At 40.5% G+C, this 17064-nt stretch overlaps 1 protein-coding gene across 8 annotated transcripts in view; it reads left to right on the top strand.

The window, feature by feature from the left end:
• The window catches only part of STOX2 (storkhead box 2), a 133368-nt gene that overhangs the window by 87816 nt on the left and 28488 nt on the right, over positions 1-17064 (top strand). For 2 of the 8 annotated variants that reach the window (XR_014552143.1, XM_083631074.1), the window contains exon 1: positions 3147-3320. The exons of the other annotated variants lie outside the window; for them this stretch is intronic. The gene's annotated coding sequence lies outside the window, so the exon portion shown is untranslated. Of the gene's footprint in view, positions 1-3146; positions 3321-17064 lie in introns of those variants that run through there. 8 annotated transcript variants of the gene reach the window in all.

Raw genomic sequence — 17064 nt, 5'->3', positions numbered from 1 at the left:
CATGCAGGTCCCGTCCCCCCCGCTCACCTTCACAGGTGAAGTCCAGACATTACCTCATTATTTTTGGGGACTGGAAAATCCTTAGTTTCCCATAAATAATTTTTAAAAATGTGAACTTCATGAGGTATCAACCATACTCAATTCATTATACTTACCTGCAAATGAGACACAATTTTGACATGTACATTTGAGGGTGTTCCCAAGCTTTGGTAAGGTCATATTTTTTATTTGTTATTTCCAGTCATTTCTGACTAGAAAATTATTATGTTACAATCTGTTTTCAGAGTCAGTACCTTTCTTCCATATTTTACCTAGGCTGCATGGCGAAAAGGCTTCTTCATAGTTAGGCTATCACTTAAGCTGTCAGAAGCTGGGAGTGGACAGGAAGATGGAGATTCAAAGATTTTGCCAAAATTGCTTCATTTATTTTGTCCTGGTCAAAAACATTACTAAAGCTTACAGTGGTACCTTGGTTTACAAACTTAATCTGTTCCAGAAGTCAGTTCTTAAACCAAGGTGTGCTTTCCCATAGCAGCGGGGGACTCAGTTTACAAATGGAACACACTCAACATGTTCTGCTTCCAAGGCAAAGTTCACAGACCAAAACACCTACTTCTGGGTTTGCAGCGTTCTTAATCCAAGGTACCACTGTATTTGTATACCAAAGGAGCCCAATTAAATGTTTACATAAAAATAGATTTCACAATGTCTAGGGCAGGGGGGGCTAATCTCTGCACCATTGGCCACATTCAGCCCTGCAAAATCCCCCTACCCAAAGTGTCATTTAAAATAATAACAAATAAAACTCTCTCTCTTTTTTTTTTTTTTTACTGTTCCTCTGGGTTCTTTGCCGTGGTACCGTAATGCCAAAGCTTCCCTCACCTTTTTTCCACATTCAATTAAAAAAGAACACACTTTTGAAATCGTTATGATGTTTGTACTCCCTGCTCCCTTAGATACCCCATTGGAATGTATTCTCCAATTTTGTCTTTTTTATTTTTCTTACTTACCACTCCAGTGGGTCCCATGATGCAATTTTGTGATGCCAAACTGTTTTTGTGGACACCCCTCCAATTTACCCTATTTTAAAAACAATTGTCCATGCCCATTTTTGCACATCAGCTGTACCTCAGTTGACAAGCCTCTTCCTACCTCCAACAGTTGACGATGAATGAAAAAGGTTTGCCACCCCTTGACTCTAGGGGATGTGGGGACTTTCAGTCTCCTGAGCAGATGATGATGATGTCATCACTTCCTCCAATATTGAATTCAGATGCTGTCCACAGAATTGTAGCCAAATGGTGCCACTAGAAAATGAGAGAGGTATCTGCATGCTTGGGAGAGCCCCAAAGTTTGAAGTAGAAGAAAACCGAAGGAGGCAACCCCACCAATATTATTATTTATTAAAATTATATACCACCCTATACCTGGAGGTCTCAGGGCAGTTCACAGAATAAAATTGAAATATAAAACCACAAAATACATAATCAAACTAAAAATATAGCCCAATAAACACTGAGCCACATAATTCTGAATTGGTTGGAGGAAGGGGGTTGGAATGGAGTATCCTGGAAGATGTCATGAGTAATCCACACTAATGTTTTGTTGTAGGCCCCACTTATTTCCTCTAGTCGGATTGTCTAGCAGTTTCTATGTTTTGTGTGAATGTAGTCACTGTGTAGTTTGATCACTTTTTAAAAAAATAATATATTCTTATTAAAGATTTCTTGGTTTACAAAAGTATGTGCAGTGTCTCTTTTTTCAAGTTATATTTTCTACAGATCAGTTTCATTACTTGAGACATTAGTGTTACATTAGGAAGAAAAGGGAGAAAGAGGTGGAGGGGGGGAATGGTGAGTGGGTTGGGGTTAGGTGGCAGGGCTTCTGTTCTACTTAGTGTACACATGGGATTTTCTGTCAGCGTGTGGGTTTTCTTATTTGCTTGTATTCCTTTGGTGGTGAGAGAGGTTGGGGTTGGCCTAGGGTGTGGTTGGTTGTCTTTGATGGGCTGTAGTGAAATTTGTTTTCATGTGCGAGGGGGGGTGTTTTTTGGAGCAGGTTAGCCAGATTGATTCAGATGCTGTTGGCGGGTTCTTGTTGTTGTCGTCTTGTTGGGCTGTGGTTTAACCACATGTTGAACTTTAAGATGACAAAGAAACAGGTGAAAGGATGGAACCATAAGTGATGGGCTGAAACAGAAGACATTGCAATCATGAACAGAGTTGAGATGAGGCAAGACTTTCCATGAACTCAGTTTGCTGCCAGAGATATCTGCTGTGCACAGAAATTCCTTCCTCCTCTTCCTTCTCGTATTGATGCGCATTTTAACTCACTGAACATGCTTTTTAAAATAATATTTATTGCCCCCTTTTTTATTTGAAAAGACCCTTGCTCTCTTTTTTCACATCTGAGGATCTTCCACTGTTGTATCCTGTATCCTTTCTAACGGCATGTATTCTCGATCTACTCAGGAGTAAGTCCCATTTTGTTCATTGAGACTCACTCCCAGGTTAATGTGTCTGTGGTTGCATCTTTAATCTCTGTTTTTGCTTGTTGTGCAACAAGGGAAGTCCACTGGAAAAGCTGCATGTTGGAAGTTTCACCTTGTCCCATCTCCTGCTTTTGTCTCCCACCCCATTGCTTCACTTACTATATTGACGGCTTAACTAGGTTCTTATCCCACACAATGCCTGATTATCCTGTGGGCAATTTGTAATTTTATTGGTCCTGTGTTAACACAGAGGACTCTCCGCAATCTCTTTGAGCAGAAATGGTATCTTTAGAGAGAGAGAAAGCAAAAACAAATGTATTTCATGGAGGTCTGCAAGGTTTGAATCTGGGTGGAGTATCTTTAGGTCTGCGCGTGTTTGCTACAAAAACAAAGAGGAGCTTTAGTGACAAGTTCCATCTGTCCAGGTCTGTACAGCTGCCCACTGATTGGCTGCCGCAAGACTTTCTGTTTGCTTTAAATGTGTGTTTTTAGCTCTTTCGCAGCGAGAGTGTGTGTTTTGTTTCTGTTTCCTTCCGACATGCAAAACATAGGCCTAAATTTTTAATTAGCAAAAGTGAGTGGTGAAAAGGGAGGAGGGGGCTGAGTAATGTAACAAGCCTCAGTGGAGAGCAGCTGGGATGTGTTGCCATGACGACAGGTTCAGCAGGCTGCCAGCTAGCATGTCAATGGGCAGTGTAGGGAGGGAGCTTTCAAACAGCGCCTGCTAGCCACAATGTGATTGGTCACACCTCTGTTGTCTTTGTGTGGACCAGGGAATGCTGGGTAGGACCCGGAGTGAATGCTCAGTTTGTCTCAAAGCGACGGTGAGGTAATGCTTTTGAATCTTTTGGGATTACGGACTCGGATCTTTTGAAAGGCTGCAGTGTAGATTATTTTCATTCCCGTTTGAACTGAACCCCCCCCCCAGTACTCTTTATATGGTTTCTATGTATATTTATGTAGTGGGATGTGGGAATTTAGGAGAGCAATTTAAGATTTATCTGTGGGCAGATTGATTGGCAGTGTTTGGGATGAGCTGCTTTCAGCATAGCTACGTAGTGCTGGCATAATTGAAGATGCGCTGACAACTCCTTTGGCAAAGCGTGATAAAAGGGATTGATGTGGGAGAGAAGAAAGTTTGGAGTTACTTTCTGGTCACCTTTGGAAGAAGAGACCCAAGTTATGCCACTATTTGAATGATAGGATTTGGGTGGTTCAGTTATGTGCAGGATGAATTTATTATTTAACATAGATGTAAAATTGTGAATATGTAATCCCAGTGTGCAGTGAGAAACCCATCTGTGTAATTCTAGGAATTTGATAGTTTGGAGAAATGTTTAAGATGTAGGATGCTAATGGTTGTTTGTGATGATTTTTAAAACTAATCATCATTGTTTCAAAGGCTGAAAAGCATTGGAAATACTGTCATACTGTGTTTGTAAAAAAACTTGCCTACAGTAGTTAAGACTTGATTGAATATCAGATGGTCCCCTTTTTGGCAGAAGGCGGGGGGAGAGAATTGTATAATGTATATGTTGTGAGCCAGTAAGATTTGGTGAAATAATTGCTTGCTTTCCATTGCAGTTGCATTTATACTTTGAGATAAATAACGTTAAGGCATTGTTTCCTTGCATGTCTGTTTGCCCATGGCATCTACCTTGAGCACTTGCATAACCAAAGCAACTTGCTGCATAACGATCAGATTTGTATGTGCTAATAGAAATCCACATATTGCCCTCATTTGGGTATGTAGCTTTAATATGTGCAGGAGGTGAGGCCAAAGGAGGGCTAGCAAGTTCCAAGAAACAAAGAAGAGTAGAAAGAAGCTGTTCTTATATGACAGGATACTTAAAACAAGCAAAAACCATCTGACTCCACAGCTTAGCATTTTAATGTGGCGCTCACTAGCTTCAGCAGCTTTCGAAACAAAAAAAAAAAATCCTTCCAGTAGCACCTTAGAGACCAACTAAGTTTGTTATTGGTATGAGCTTTCGTGTGCATGCAAACTTCTTCAGATACACGAGTGTGCATGCACATGAAAGCTCATACCAATAACAAACTTAGTTGGTCTCTAAGGTGCTACTGGAAGGATTTTTTTTATTTTTTGTTTCGACTACGGCAGACCAACACGACTACCTACCTGTAACTTCAGCAGCTTTGCCATTGTACTTTGGGCATGCTCGGTAGTGCATTTTGCCCTCTGTTAAGCTTATATACATGCATGTTCCCAGGTAGTGAAAGAAGCAGCAGCTAGGGCAAAAATAGATCTACGGGCAGGACATTCGAAATTGTACCAGGGAGGGATTTCTGGTGTTTTATGATGATGGTAAGATGCACTGTACTGTGGGTACCCACAATCCAAGTTCAACAGCCTTCCTCACAGCAAAGGTTGTGGAAACAGCCTAGCGGACTGGAGCCAAGAATTAGGGGTTTAACAGTAACTTTGGCTGGCAGTCTGAATGAATGTTGGGACAACTCCAGTTTACCCACAATGGGAGTGCTTGCTGGGACAATGCTGTCTAGCTGGTTCAGCTTAGAAAAAAATAATATATTGACACAACTCCTCCTTTCTGCAGTACACTGTCATCTGTCTCTGGAAGTGCAGTTCATGCCTTGCTACGCTTTCCTGACAAATAATTTGGCATGTGGCTACATTGATGCAAGAAAGCAGCTGAGTTGCTCCTCTTTTTTTCTTATTTAGGAGAAGGAATGTGTGACTTATCAGGAAGCGTGGCGAACGATCAGGAAAAGAGAGTGCAGACCATTTGTTGGTCCCCCACCCTCCACTGGTTGGAGTGGGCATACGTGGTGTAGATACTGTGAAGTCCAGGAGGTTCTTAGTCTATTTTAGACACTGGAAGCGATAAATATGTCACGACTTCCCCCTTGATTTTGATTGCAAGCCTGTGATTATTATTGCATAGTGTCTAATACCTTTAGGCACTTTAAAAGTAAAGTATGACAAATACAACTTTTAACTGCCTGCTGCTGCTGTGGTTACTATTATGCATTATGAAACAACTAAAGTTTAAGTGTTGTGCAAAGATGTGAAAAAAGCAGAATCTCTGCCTGCAGGCTTCTGATCTAATATATGTGGTATAAAAGTAACAGGAAAAGAACATGAAAACAAGCAGATTTGGGCACTAATTCTTCATAAGTTAACTTTTTAAAATAATTCTAATTTGGATATTGCCCTAACATGGATTTTTGTTGTTGTTGTTGCTGCTGCTGCTGTAGGCCAACACAGCTACCTCTTTCTCTTTTTGAGTGATTTGGAAAACACCAACTTTAGCTGTTCAATGTCAGGATGCTAAACTGGGTAGGCTGCCCTAATCTGGTGTTACCTGTGTGATTAAAAACCTACAGACAGTCACTGAGGTTTACACACATGCAGTGCTGTGTGGGATTGTCATCTGCATGTTTCAGGATTCCAAGTTCCTCTAACGCATGGGTAGGTAAACTAAGGCCTGGGGGCCCAATCCGGCCCAATCGCCTTCTAATCTGGCCCATGGACGGTCTGGGAATCAGCATGTTTTTACATGAGTAGAATGTACCCTTTTATTTAAAATTCAGCTCTGGGTTATTTGTGGGGCCTGCCTGGTGTTTTTACATGAGTGGAATGTGTGCTTTTATTTAAAATGCATCTCTGGTTATTTGTGGGGCATAGGAATTTGTCCATTCCCCCCCCCCAAATATATAGTCCGGCCCACCACAAGGTCTGAGGGACAGTGGACTGGCCCCCCGCTGAAAAAGTTTGCTAATCCCCTGCTCTAACACGTAAGGCTTGGTTTTTTTATCTTTTTCTTAGAAATAGCTTGGATATGCGTTTTTGTGTGTCCAAGCAGTATCATAGCTATTTTTAAATAGCAGGCTTTGTGTTTAGTATGCTAGTGAAGAACAGTAACAGGGCCACATTTTGCTAATGAGTTATACATAGGGTTCTTCAAATTCCCATTTAAATGTGAGAGTAATATACAAAATCTTGATTTCTTTATCACAGAAAGATGGCTGTATACTAGTTTTTTTCTCTGATTGTTATTACAATATACATATAACCACAGAAATGCAAAAAAGGGTGTTCTGACTACCACTCAGAACAACCTTGAATATTGAGCAGAGATTTTCATTTCATTAATTAAACTAAAATTCCTTTGCCTTTGGTTTAGGCCAGGGGTGAGGCATGCTTGTGATTGTTCTTTGGCTGTGGGGCTTTTAAACTGATGCTGAATGCAAGCCTCACCAAGATTGGTTCCACTTGGTAGTTCCAGGTTGCAGTTGACGCCTGCCAAAAGTGGACACGATTCTACCTGACCTCACAAGGTACACTCACCTGTCAAAAGTGTTTCACAGAAGAGTGGCCAGCTTTGAAACTGAAAGCAGTTCTCAGAAATTTCCACTGATAAACAAATCTTTTTTAAAAATATGTATTTAAGGGTGTTGATTCTTTGTGATATCAAGTGAATATGCTATATGCTTTGATTTTGAATATCTTGCATTATGGTGCCTCTTTCTCTGCTTTCTTTAGAAAAACCTTCCTGAACTAGTCTGGGTTTTGAAGTGTCAGGCATTAGAAAACACTCTTGCGCAAGCAAATATGCTCTTTGCCCATCTCAAAAATCTGTGAGAACTTGCAAGTCAGCACATAATTAAATACTTCCTAGGAACAGCAGCTGTGTAATGTATTTCTATTGGCAAGTTTTTGGCCACAAGGAATACTCCCTCTAGTGGTTTATCAGCACACCAATTTGGGCTCCAGGTGCAGATCTGTGGCAGGTTTATTCTGGCACATTTTAAATCAGAGACTTTAAATGAGACCTGCAGCACAATCATATGCATGTTTAGGTAAATCCTACTGTAAGTAAAAAGCACACTGTAAGTTTATTTAGGATTGCTGCTCTATGCTGCATCATTAATAATACTGAGGTGCAACCATGGGCTGATTCAGGGCAAAGGTTAGTCAAATGCAAAAGAGCAAACAAGAAAACAACGCAAAACTCATTATGTTGTGCTTCTTTTTCATTGTTTCTTGAAAGCGACTTATTTTCTCAAATTCTTCTGTGCTGTCTGAACCGTTTTCATTTTGCGCTTTCCCCCACATCCTAAATAATGTGCACTGCATTTTGATCACTAGGGACAGTTTCTGATTTGTGTGTATTTGGGTAAACAAACCATGGCTTGGTGTGATGTGCAAACCAGACCAGTATTTCCTAAAGTTTCTGAGCTGCTACGCCCTTTTCAAGAGGTTGCTTTGATACAGATTATGGTGCAAGTTGGCCTAAGGCAAAAAACTTCCAAGGTTATCCTAGCTCAATAAGGTTATCCTAGCTTTTCCAGATACCACTGAGGTCATCTTCTAATTTACATAGACCAGCCACCTACCTACTTGTAAGCAGAAGGAAAATTTGGGCTATTGCAATTAAGAATTAGGATTGGGGGAATGATACAAAGGCTGTGCTTCCACAATATTTCTGTAGGGGACCAGCAGTTTTTCTTGGACTACTGGATACAGTGGTGAAACACAGTGGAGAATTTTACTGTCATTCTCTAGGTAGACATACCTTTTTGATACAGAATACAAATCCCCTCAGCTGCAAAATTATTTGCTTTTTTTGTTGTAATTCTCAAATGGGGACATTTGCATGCTTTTGACTTGTTTTCTCCAACAATCCTACCTAATTTGAAGATCGAGATAATAAGTCAGTTTCTCAGGTTATTATGTGGTCAATATAAAACATGTATTATTTGTAAATCATTTTAGTATCAAATCTCTTTTTTTCTTTGGCCTCTCTACTGTTGCTTATTTCTAGGGATGCACTTAGCAATGTTCCTTTTAATACTGCAGATAGTTTGCTAATACTGACTACTGTTCTGTTGGCATCATAGCCTGTTACTTGATTAAGGATGTTACTTGATTAAGGATTTAAAAACTCAAAAGCATTTTAATGGGCTGTTACCTGGTATACTTGTTAGGAAGAATGGAATGGTCTGCAGTAATAGAAACTTTTGAATCTAATTTCTGTATCTGAATATTAGAATCATAGAATCATAGAGTTGGAAGAGACCACAAGGGCCATCGAGTCCAACCCCTTGCCAAGCAGGAAATACCATCAGAGCACTCCTGACATATGGTTGTCAAGCCTCTGCTTAAAGACCTCCAAAGAAGGAGACTCCACCACACTCCTTGGCAGCAAATTCCACTGTCGAACAGCTCTTACTGTCAGGAAGTTCTTCCTAATGTTTAGGTGGAATCTTCTTTCTTGTAGTTTGGATCCATTGCTCCGTGTCCGCTTCTCTGGAGCAGCAGAAAACAACCTTTCTCCCTTCTCTATGTGACATCCTTTTATATATTTGAACATGGCTATCATATCACCCCTTAACCTCCTCTTCTCCAGGCTAAACATGCCCAGCTCCCTTAGCCGTTCCTCATAAGGCATCGTTTCCAGGCCTTTGACCATTTTGGTTGCCCTCCTCTGGACACGTTCCAGTTTGTCAGTGTCCTTCTTGAACTGTGGTGCCCAGAACTGGACACAGTACTCCAGGTGAGGTCTGACCAGAGCAGAATACAGCGGTACTATTACTTCCCTTGATCTAGATGCTATACTCTTAACCTCTGCAAACAGTGAATTGAAAAGAAGGACATATTAGATGAGTTAAAGGGGGGAGACACTCATTCAGGGGAAGATGGAGAGCTAACAAATTCTTATGGGTGAGGTAGACATCCTGATTACTGGCTTTAAGTCGAGAATTCTAACCAGGGGTGGTGAGCAGCTGGTATAGTCATACCTCGAGTTACAGATGCTTTGGGTTGCGCACCGTGCTGAACCCAGAAGTACCGGAACGGGTTACTTCTGGGTTTTGGCACTTGTGCATGTGCAGAAGTGCTAATTGTGCTTTGCGCAGAAGCGCCGATTCGTGACTCATGCGTGTGCAGACGTGCGGGTTGCAAACGCTGCAGGTTGCGAACGTGCCTCCCACACAGATTACGTTCACAACCCAAGTGTCCACTGTACTTGCATCACACCATCACTTAATGTGAGCAGATCATGAGATGTTAGAGAACTTTTCTAGAAATGAAAGTCTTCACAAACACTTGCAGAAGTTACAGGGTAGCAGGCTGACAGAAAGAGAAGGAGGAGGAGACGACCTCAGTATGGTAGAGCCATTGAAAGTATGGTAAGCCGATTTGAAGTGTTAATAGGACTGATGGCTGACTAACACATTTGCAGGGTTCTTCTCATTACCTTTTGTCTATCATTTTAGTCACGAGACATTGGTTCAGGGTTGACTTCCTCTAGATGACACAGAAGCTTGGCTTTGGAGCTCAGTAGGTGTGTGTAGGATACCTTCCAGTGGTTTTTCGCACAGCAGATGAGCTGTTGTGCCGCAGGCCAATAAAAACAGCTACCATCTCATCACAGAGAAGGCCTGAGAAGAACGAAACTAACCATATTTCAAACTCTTAACCTTTTAGCACAATTGTTTACTAGCCCAGAAAAGTTTTGAAAGACGCGTTCCATTTAGAATGATACGGTCAAACTCTCTAGATTAGGTATCAAAATAGAACACAAGCTGCTATGGGCAGATCCTCTTGATAATATTGTGTGTGTGTGTGTGTGTGTGTGTGTGTGTGTGCGCGCACACACACACACACACACACACACACACAACTAATGACTGGTGCAAGCTATATAATTTCCCCTTTCCTCCATCAATGTCAAATTCCTGTTTCTTGCATGTGATAGGTGCTACACTCACCATTCCCTTAACTCAAACACATGGGATACAAAATACATTTTCATCGCTGCAATCCAACCTCTTATAAGCCCAGACATGCCTTGAGTTCTTTTTTTCTCAGATAGAATGTTACAGACTCTAGCGAAGGAAATACAAATCTCACGCTGCGAGCAACCTCACACAGTGACCTCATTCTGAATGTTACCTTCTTTGTCAGGAGCAAGAGAAGCAGCCGTTTTACCGGCTTTCTGTCTTGGGAGCTGTTTGACGTTTAATTGCCAACTTACTGGCATGGTTTCAAGGCTTCCTCTTTGGTGCATGCATAAAAAAGTGAATAGGATGATGAGAGGCAAGCCTGCAAGGACTTGTTCACCAGTTTGAATTATTGGCAAACAGCCCTTAGCAGCGAATTTAACACAGAGAATTATTGTAAAAATAAAATAAAATTTATAATGTTTTTTCCACAATTTTCCAGAACACAACATGTATAATAAATAATAATCAATCACAACAGTATTCATCCACAACAGGTGAGTTAGGAATGTTACAATAACAGGAAAGTAAAACTTTACTCTTTTGTGTGGACACATCCACACCATAATGTTGCATGTGTGGCTGGAGGCTAAATAACGTCTTTGCAAGCATCGATGAAACAAAGAAACAGGAACCATGTTGCATCAAATTGATTGTGCTTGGAGATTCCCTTGACTACCCTGTGAGGTTGTGTTAAATGTTATGAGAGGGTGCTGATTTTAAGCTGGTGATTGCTAGAACCATACAAATTCAGTATTTATGTATTGTTTTCGGATTTTTATTATTCTGTATGTAAAATAACGCAAGGTCTAAACAAAAAAATTGTTTCATGATCTTGGCACATTCTCAAAGACCTGCCACCAAAAAGTCTGAAGTATTTCACAATACCACATGTGCAGTAGCAACCGCATCCCCCATGTTTTTGTCAGCACAGAGTTGAGACTCCCTTAATCACAAAGCGCCACCTTAAAAGTAGTTTCATTGTGGTTTCTTGTATTTTAGCCAGGTTTGTTTGGGGGGCGAGGTGGTGTTATCTATATTCTGTCCCACTGTTCATCCTCGATTAGTGTTTCCAGGTCACCTTTCCACATGCTCTGAAACCTTACAGTTCATTTAATACCTTGTACAATTCAGAAGTCATGCTTTTGCTATACAAACTTGTTGCCACGCAATGATGCTCAACCAAGGTGAGAGAGCGAAGACCCTTGTCCCTTCTGGTTAGAGAACGAGACTGAACCACCCTGTGATCTTCAGATGATTGGTGGATACAAATTTTAATAATAATAATAATAATAATAATAATAATAATAATAATAATAATGCAATTAGTTGTGCTATTTGAAACCAGTTATGTTTCACTCTTGTAATTGATCTTGCAAAGAATGCTGTGTCATCAAGTAGCCCCTAATAATTATATATTTTACTTTGATTATCCCTTTAACTCCCCCTCACTTCAATTTATCATATTTGTCTGGGCAGCAAAACTTCAAGTAGTCCAATATTGGAATAATGGTAGACTGTATTTGAGCTAAAAAGGAGTTCCAGCATTTCCAGACCTGCAAAGATGTCCATAAAAAGGGATTGCTAATCTTATGTATTATTGCTCATGATGGGTTGAAAAGCAGAAGAGACGATACAGTAGGTATTGAAAGATACATCTCAAGTTGCACCTATTGTATTCCCTGGGATCCCCATATAATATGAATAAGATGCTTCAGCAGGAAGGTTTCATAATACAGCTTTAGATTAGGCATTCCTAGAACCCCTGTCACGTGGTCTGTACAATGTGGCATTACTCAAGCTGCTCCTCTTGTCTCTTGTTGTGAAGCTATTCAAAAGCCACTGCTACTTTGAGAACCAATTATTTGGAATAGTGACAGGGAGGGTCTGGAAAAAGAAGTAGTGCTTTGGCAGTATAGCCATTTTAATGCCTGCTGTCCTCCCAAACCATGACAAGTTCGGGTTATGCCAGTTTTTCATCTCCCTTCTAATCTGCCCATACAATTTCCCACAAATAGGTTTCTCAACTGGGCCTTGTTACCCCCAAGTACCTAAACCCACTAAAATCATCATCATCATTATCATTTTATTTGTATGCTGCCTTTCCATAGTTAAAACAATGCTCAAGGCAGCTTACAACATGACAAGATTTACATAATTACCAATGTAACAAAAGTCATAAGCAATAAATAAAACACATCAATAGTACACAACCAAATGGAAAACAATTTCCACATAAATCATAAAATCTAAAACTAGGAATACAGTGCTACCTCGGGTTAAGAAACTTAATTCGTTCTGGAGGGCCATTCTTAACCTGAGGTACCACTTTAGCTAATGGGGCCTCCCGCTGCCGCCGCCGCCACGCGATTTCTGTTCCCATCCTGAAGCAAAGTTCTTAACCCGAGGTACTATTTCTGGGTTAGCGGAGTCTGTAACCTGAAGTGTCTGTAACCTGAAGCATCTGTAACCCGAGGTACCACTGTACAGCATTAATATCAATTACAATTTAAAATGACATAGATAAAAAAGAAAAGCAATTTAAAAAACAAAAACGGAGCCCTCTCTGCCCAGATGGAAGGAGGCAGGCAAGGCCCTTCAGGCCCTCAGCAGCAGGTGAGTCCTGCAAAGTGAAGCCTGAGGACAGTTCTTCTCTGCTTCTGACATATTTAGTGGTATTATATAGACTTGGAGTAGTTTATTTCCAGTCTGGCTACCTCATTGTAAAGTTGTAGTTCTATCTTTAGGGCAGGAGTGGGCGACCTTTGACTTTCTAGATGTTGCTGAACTGCAGCTCCCATCAGCTCTGGCCAGCACAGCCAATGGATCCCCCGCCTCCATTTTTAAAATGTCTACCTTTGCCTGATTGTCCAGGTTCATAGTCCTAGCTTCATTTGCAGTATTATTTAACTCCACAATTTGCAAGAAGAGATCCTATAACTTAGCCTTGATTGACTTGAGCAGCTAATGTCCATCTAACCTTTGCAGTGAATTCATCGGTTTCACCCTTGTCCTTGGCCACATTTGTCAGTTTCACACCCCTTGATATTTTGCTGTTGCCATGCACCATGCTAGTTATGGCCTCCGTGTTTGACAGCTCAGACATGCTCTCATCAGTTACCTCTTCCCTGCTCAGTTTGGCCATCTTTGCTTTCCTCCCAAGGGTTCCTCACTGCATATCAGATTTGCTGTTGTCTAGTTCTCAATACAGCCATTGCCTGAAGCAATATAAGCTCAGTGGCGGTGGGAGACTTGATACTAAGCCACCATTAAGCTCAAAAGTGAGCCACGCCTCCCCCAATTCTGTACTGCTCAAGTGGACTGCAGTTTCTTTTTCTACGGTCGAAAGAGAGCCGTTCAGGAATCTGTGGTTGTATTATAAAAGCTGGTAAGTGAACCAGCCATCTAATTTATTATTTTAGAAGCTGATGCGTATTTGAATTATTAACACTTGACATGTTTTAGATCTTAATACAGTATCTACTCCTTCAAAAACTCTAGGAGTTAAAATGGTAACTAATTAGTGATTACTTGGTTATTTTGGCCACTGTTTTAGCTGTTTTGTTTCTGTTATACAGTGCACCTAGGCAGTTTTCCAAAAGCTTCTCTGGGAAACCTGGAACACTGTGCGATAGCATTTTCCCAGAGCAATTACTCATTTCAGCTTACAAAGGATTCTGGGTATGGTGGTGAAGAGTGAGGTTGGCCAATGCTTTCATATGACTTCACTTTGCAGAGATCCAGGCGGAAGATGACACGGCAGAATCCTGAGGCATTGCAGCGCAGTGTTACTTCCCCCATCATTGTGAGTGCTTCCATTCCAGAAAGTAGAAGTAGAACTGGTCTAGAAATGCTGAGTTGCACTAGATACTGTAAAGCAAATTAATGAATGAGGAGCCACATTCCTAAAGTCCTTTCCAGCTAACTTAATTTTGCTTGTGTGCTCTGCGGTCTGATGAGTTGACATCTACTCTTAATTGTCCAGGCACTGCTGAATTATTTAACTGTGACCAATTTATAGGTAATGTGTTCTTGATCATAACCTGATTTTAAAGGTAAGGTGTATTTGTCATCTTTCAGGTCCAGTGCAGTCTTTCAGAGAGTCCTGTGGACTCTGGTCTTCATCTATACTATGAAATAGATGTTTTCATAATAATATTGTATCTTTTTTTTGTCTGTATCTGGTGTGGTTGTCCATGCAGATGAAGGAAGCATATCTGCAAGGGGATAAAGACTGCTCCATTTTAGCATGTTGTGTGGTTTTACTAACACATTGCTTTTAAAATCTTGGAATAGTATGATTTTAGCCTTTTTAAACTTTTTTTGTCTTTCGTTTAGGTTTTGTGAAGAACATGCTCTGTATTTTATATAGACTTTTTTTAAAAAAATGTGCTTAGAAGATCTGAATTTATGGCATTGGAGTTTTGCTTAGCCGTTGAACGTGAGGGGAAATATATTAAAATATGGTTTTTATCATTTTGGATATTTATTTCTGGCAAAAAGGGATGTTGAGGGTGTGACTTTTCCCTTCCATTGAACTTTAGCCATTGTTCTGAACATCTGTTCACTCTACCTGAAACAGCGCATGTTGAGAATACTTCAGTTCTTGTTGAAAACAAAACCCAAATAGTAAATGCTGTAATTTTCTAATCTAATATTTTTAATCCATTGATGGCCTTTGTTTATCTTGTACCTAGATAGTCAGCATATTCTATCAAGCTATATTAAGATAAGCATGTATGAAGGAATGTTAGCATAAATAGAAATTTCAGAAATTTGTTTTGGACAGGTCAAACTATACTACTAGCTTTAAATGTAAGCTTGATTGTTTGTTAAATGCACTCCCAGCTCCCTTTTGCAGTGGTTCAGTTAGGTAATTTTGCCCTCTGGAATGAATAGTCTTAGCTTCTTTGGATGGTAAGGTGTATTACTTCAAAATGTGGTATGCCAACACTGCTTCACTGAGTGGGAACTGGGCCCCCCGCCCCAAAGTCTTATCCTGATGGTATCACTACCCTTTTTGAAAATAATTTTGAATATAACTTGCAAATTTGAAATTTGTAATGCAAATGCTTATTGTCTTAATCTTCCACTGACCTAGTTTGCATGTACGCTAAGCCAAACCATGTCTTAGTGCAAGCAGATGGATGGGATATAAATTTAATAAATAGATACTAAACAGTGGCTGGGTGCCACTTAACCAGCAGTAGAAGTTCTCCACACAGCATAGAAACTTTCAATATTCTGCTGTCACCAGAGGCCAACTGACAGCAGCATTGTTCGTAACATGAAGAGCAGAGCATTAGTGTTCAGTGGAAATTATTGTGCATAACTGCTGTTTTTTTTAGTAAAGTTGAAGTGTGTCTTCAAACAGGTTTTTCAGGTCTTATGTGTGCATATTTACCTGAGTTTGCTTTTGGTTGGTTTATAGAGCAGGGGTCATCACTCTTTTTGGACCAGTGGGCACATCTCAAATTTTGAGAGTGTGCTGTGGGCGCCACTCACAAAATGGCTGCCACGGGGCTTGGCATGATACAAAATTGGTGAGTGTATAATCATTGATGCTTCTCCATAGCTATATCCCCCTGTGCCTGATTGCGAAGATACACCTGTTTAAGACCTTGGTTTCCCCATTCCTGCTCCTAAACCAGAGCCTAGATTGCCACTCAATAACCCAAGAATAAGCCCCATTAAACTCAAAGGGACTCATTTATGAGGTTGCCATATATACCATTACCTCTTTAGGTCATTTGAGCAAAGGAAGCTTTTCATGGACTGGAAATTAAAAGCTTTCCTTGGTCAAAGAACCTAAAGAGGTGATGCACTGATGTAAAGGGTAGCATATACTTAAAGGAAAATGTAGTACGTGGGTGCTCTGGAACATAGACTTTACAATGTTGTGGGTGTTTTGATGGCTCCTGCTCTCCCTAAGCTCTCAGGTATGCCTGGTAATGGCCCTTTCTTTCAATGACTTGGGTGGAAGAAGAACCCTGTCTTCTGGTACTTCCTTGGGAGAAGGCTTCCACTGTTTCGCTGTAAGATTGCAAGAGGGAGCCGTACACTGTGTGCTGTGAAACAGAAGTATTGCATGGGAGAAAGCATTTGATACTTGGAGCGTCTGCTGGAGCATGCCAAAACTTGCTGGGCTCTCAAGAGTGGCCTGTAGTGGCTCATCCCTCCCAGGACTTGGGAGGAAGAAAAACCCAATATCCAGGTCTCTCCAATCAGCATATAAACATCTGCTTCTCCACTATAAAGTTGCAGGTCGCCCAAGGCTAGGACTTTGAACAATCTAATAAGATAATGAAAGAGTTGACTTAGAGTGATGCAGTTCAAAAAGTAGAGCTAGAAACATGTAAGGCAAACTAGGAGAGAAATGCAGAATTAAAGTCTCAGGCATAACTTATATTTTGAGGTGTTCTAGAACACTTTGGTAGGTTTCTTTGACCAAATAATATTTGGATATTGAAAGCAGGGCTGCAGTAGGAATTGAGATAGCATTTTGAAGAGGATCTTGCATGTTTCAGTTCTTAGAAAGCAGCAGTTATAGGGCATTAAAGTGACTTCCCAAATAGTTTTAGTTTTAAACCACAAGCAAAGCAAATGGACTGTGTTCCAAATATATGATATGTGTGGGTTTGTGCTTCTGTTTTTTTTTTTTTTTTTTGTGATGGCTTGTTTTGTGTTTTTCTTTTCTCTTTTTTGTTGTTGACATATGTATAGGGACAGTGGGAGGGAAGGGCGGAGTGGAATGTCAATGACATTTGGGTGGGAAGAGAAAAGAAGAAAAAGGAAAACGGAGACTA

The sequence above is a fragment of the Podarcis filfolensis genome, assembly GCF_964270895.1.
Source record: "Podarcis filfolensis genome assembly, chromosome: 9".
Taxonomy (NCBI): Eukaryota; Metazoa; Chordata; class Lepidosauria; order Squamata; family Lacertidae; genus Podarcis; species Podarcis filfolensis.
This window is presented reverse-complemented; position numbering and strand designations above follow the sequence as displayed.